We start from the raw sequence: 4,969 nt of genomic DNA, 5'->3' as shown, positions 1-4,969 counted from the left end.
ATTATGGATTTTCTAGAAACAAACTCAGTTACTTTATACAAAAAGGCTTACAATTCTTATACAAAAATGTTTATGAACTCACCAACTTAATTATTGACACTTTTTCAAAACTATTTGTATTTCTCAAGAATTCAGTAATACAGGTAAACAACAGCTTTTGGGGAAGGGATGCTAAGGCGTCAATTTTCAAACTTATTATATCATCATAATGTAATTTCTTTTGAAACATATATTACAAGCAACAATGTAACTTTTTAAATTATAATATGGTGGTTGTGTTTGCTTTCTTTACTATTTACTCAACTGTTATGATACTACATGAAGTCATCCTCCCTTGAACGATTCCGCCGTTCTGGTTTTGGGGTGTCACATTTATTTCTTTTTATTCACACAAACATATATATATATATATATATATATATATATATATATATATATATATATATATATATATATATGGGGATAGGGAATATACATTACATGCCCACCTAAGCTTAGGTACTAAACCTCTAAAATATGTCGTTTTAACATGCTAAATATACCCGATTTGGTTTCACTTGGTAAATATATCATTCTCCATAACATTTCTTTATTTCATTATCGTTTTATCATCTCCGTTTTCTTTCCTCAATTATCATTTAATACTTCATCCAAGTGAACATTACTAAACCCTAAACCTAAACCTAAACCCTAAATTTAAACCCTAAACACTAAAGCTAAACCCTAAACCCTAAATCTAAACACTAAACCCTAAACCCAATTGTGTCGATCTTGAATTTACATCTTGAAGTATTAATCGTGAATCTATTAACCGTAATATTTATATAGTAAAACAATGTATTTTAAAGAGGTTTAGTACCTAAGCTTAGGTAGGGCTGTAATGTATATTCCCTTTATATATATATATATATATATATATATATATATATATATATATATATATATATATATATATATATATATATATAGTAGGTGTGAGACCCGTGTATTACACAGGTTGATTTAAAAAAAGATTAAACATTAAAATGTAAACATAAATATTTTTTAATGTACAACTTTAAAATAAGAAAAAAAATGTATTTAGTGCAATTTAATATATATATATATATATATATATATATATATATATATAATATTTTACATATATAAGAATATGACTTTTATTTTAAAAATTGAAACAAACCAAAAATTGACGAGTGGATAATATTTATTTCCAAAATACCACAAAATGACAAGTGTCAAAACTCATGAGAAATTGACATGTGACAAAAAAACATTCATTTAATATATATATATATATATATATATATATATATATATATATATATATATATATATATATATGACAATCATGTCCTTAAGGAATTACTTTTGATCCAACACTCTACTTTTAGTTCTCGGGTTCTCGGGAAACTTTGAGTGCTCAACCGATCTCAACCGTATATATATATATATATATATATATATATATATATATATATATATATATATATATATATATATATATATATATATATATATATATATATATGACAATCATGTCCTTAAGGAATTACTTTTGATCCAACACTCTACTTTTAGTTCTCGGGTTCTCGGGAAACTTTGAGTGCTCAACCGATCTCAACCGTATATATATATATATATATATATATATATATATATATATATATATATATATATATATATATATATATATATATATACTCTAGTTTTAGTTCTCGGGTTCTCGGGAAACTTTGAGTGCTCAACCGATCTCAACCGTGTGTGTATATATATATATATATATATATATATATATATATATATATATATATATATATATATATATATATATATATATATATACGGTTGAGATCGGTTGAGCACTCAAAGTTTCCCGAGAACCCGAGAACTAAAAGTAGAGTGTTGGATCAAAAATAATTCGTTAAGGACATGATTGTCATCTTACCAATCTCATTTAATGTTTAATTTTTTTGTGTTATTTAATATATTAACATAAATGTCTAAAAATTAACAACATAACTAAAAATTTCGGATTTACTTAAAAAATATTTGAATATTTTAAAAAGTTGAGATTTTTTAATTTTTTTTTTCAAAAAAGATGAACTTTTCAAAAAAAAAAATTTACAAAACTGAATCTTTGTTTTCAAAAAATAAAACTACATTTTTTTCAGAAAAACTGCATTTTTTTCGAAAAAAGAAAAAAAAAACTGTGATTTTTATAAAACATGCAATTTTTTTCAAAAATGTATTTTTTAACAAAAAAATCAACGTTTTAGGTGCATATATGCATATTTCTTATACTATAATATTTTTAAGTAAATTCTAAAAAATCTCATTTTGATTAATCAATCTAAAAAAATAATACAAGTATTTTATTCGATACAAAATAAAATATGAAAAAAGTACAAAGATTCACAATGTTATCATTTCTTCATATCGAGATTTCCATATTTTCTTCAATTTATCATTTTTCACCTCTTCAATATCTTTTCCACAAATTCTTCAAAATCTACAAGAAAATTAACAAAAAATTGGTTGATGCAAGAACACTCACAAAAATGCACATGTATATATCATGTAAGATTCACATGTGATTATATAATGTGATATTCAAATGTGATTCTATCATTTAAGATTTAAATGTGAAACTCACAAGAAAATTAAAAATAATTAACGAAGAACACTCACACAAAATGCATATGTGCATATACATATAATTCCTATGTGATTCACTTGCGATTTACACGAGAATCACATGTAATTCATATGTGAATTACATGTTATTTACATATGAATCACATGTAATTCATATGTGATTTACATGTGAATCACAAGTAATTCATAAGTGAAGTACATGTGAATCACATGTAATTCATATGTGATTTACATGTGATTCACATGTAATTCACTTATGAATTACTTGTGATTCACATGTGATTTACATGTGAATCACATGTAATTCACATGTGCTTCATTTGTGATTTACATATGAATTAGAAGTGATTCATATGTGAATTACGTGTGAATCACATGTCATTCATAAGTGATTCACTTGTGATATACATGTGAATCACATGTGATTCACTTGTGATTTACATGTGAATCGCATGTAATTCAAATGCTCAAAAATTGTTATGTTGTGAACAAAAAGAATTTAAGTATTTATTTTATTATTTTTGACTTTTTTTTGTTAGATGCTTTAAAGAACATCATAAAGTAAATAAAAATAACAAACCTTTAATATACTAGAAAGTCCATGCAAAAAGCTCCAATCAGGAATAGTTAGCCCCTTTCCTATGTCATAAAGAGAAATTGGTTATTCCATGATAGAAGAAAACTATTACTAAGTGTTTTTCTTGAATGTATTGTTTTTTTAGCTTTTGCAAGTAACATTGCAAAATATGGGCGCTACATGTCCTCCTATCTCTCAACATGGCAAAGTTTTTCTTATGACAATTTCATTATTGAGTACTTGACTTGTGGGTTTAACAAGACTATTTAGATTTCTGGCGGATGCAACTAACCTCTCAGTGTCATCCCTTCATCTTTCCAGAAGTCGGTTGTTGGGTATTCAGCACATACAAATCTGCATCTGGTAATGCTTTTTGTGGATTTTTTTTCTTTTCCCTGAATTGGACCATTTTGCCCCCGGATGTTGTTAGTTTCAATCCAAATGGGTTCTTATTGGTGCTACTGGTCCTGGAATTTATTTGGTTGTAGTTCTCAACTTAGCGCTGCTCTTTCTTCCCTCCTGGAGCCTGATATACATATTTTTTTATTTTATGACCATTTTGCCCTTAAGGATGTTGGTTTTGGACTTTTGTTGGCTGTTGTTGCTTTATTTCTCTGTGTTGCTGCAGAAAACTTATAAATATGTAAAATCATTTAAAATGCTATAAAATTAAAATTCCACAGAACACAACACTTACCGAGAACTAAAACAACAAACTCGAATTCATAACTATAATTGATATTATCAAACGAAACAAATAAAATTTCGTTTTTTGTTCAGGTCAAATGTTGATCAGATGATTAAAATAGTTCACAACTTTAGCGAATCAGATGATTAAAATACTTCACAACTAACAAACTTTAATCCAATGAAATAGAATTACAAATCGGAAAACATTCATCACAAAACAATCGATACACATATACAGATACATCGAGGTAAAGTATTTCACACCTGATTAAATCTGGTATGAAGAGTGGACCGACTTCGTCACATACGGAAGAGGAAGTAGAATTCCTTGGGAGCCTCGATGGTGACAAACTTCGTTGACGCCTTGAACCCCAACCACATCACACCTTCATCTTTTTGATGATCGAAGTTAATCAAGCCTGGATCGTTTGAGGATTTACCGATTGATGACAACTGGATCGATTGGATCTGGATTTGGAGGTGGTAATGAGACGAGATGTTGAACGATGAATAATCCTCAGATTTGGAATGCGATGGTGTTAATTTTGGGGGAAACCGAATCGATGAAGGCTCTAGCGTTGAGTTGGAGAAGAAGATTGATGAGCAGAAGTATTGGAGAAGAACATCATCGGGAGAAAGAGCACAGATCATGCATTTTAGAGAGAGAGAGAGAGAGAGAGAGAGAGAGAGGGGGGATAGGGAGGGGGGTTGCAAGTTTACTGTATCAAAAGTTTATGTTCGATTTAACAATATTGTTGTTTCCTATAATGCCCTGGTCTTATTTAATTAACATACCCCCTTCTCTTTAATTTTCTAATTATTTACAAAACGCCACCTTCTATCTTGATTTTTTTTGATCTAATGTTCCATCTTTAGTTTTCGGGTTCTCGAGAAATTTTGAGTTCTCAAATGATTCTCTCTCTCTCTCTCTCTCTCTCTCTCTCTCTCTATATATATATATATATATATATATATATATATATATATATATATATATATATATATATATATATATATATGGAAAAGTTCAATAGAGAACCACTA

At 27.7% G+C, this 4,969-nt stretch overlaps 1 long non-coding RNA gene across 1 annotated transcript; it reads right to left on the bottom strand.

The window, feature by feature from the left end:
* Nucleotides 1–2,311: 2,311 nt before the first annotated feature.
* Nucleotides 2,312–4,643, bottom strand: LOC145097556 (uncharacterized). The gene is made up of 4 exons (XR_013704395.1): nucleotides 4,190–4,643; nucleotides 3,528–3,857; nucleotides 3,239–3,297; nucleotides 2,312–2,512 (listed from the first exon to the last, which is right to left on the bottom strand). It is a non-coding gene; the product is annotated as an uncharacterized LOC145097556 (long non-coding RNA).
* Nucleotides 4,644–4,969: the final 326 nt, after the last annotated feature.

Source organism: Lactuca serriola, chromosome 4 (genome assembly GCF_051521515.1).
Source record: "Lactuca serriola cultivar US96UC23 chromosome 4, Lser_US96UC23_V15, whole genome shotgun sequence".
NCBI lineage: Eukaryota > Viridiplantae > Streptophyta > Magnoliopsida > Asterales > Asteraceae > Lactuca > Lactuca serriola.
The sequence above is the reverse complement of the archived record's forward strand: the minus strand, read 5'-3'. Positions and strand labels throughout refer to the sequence as shown.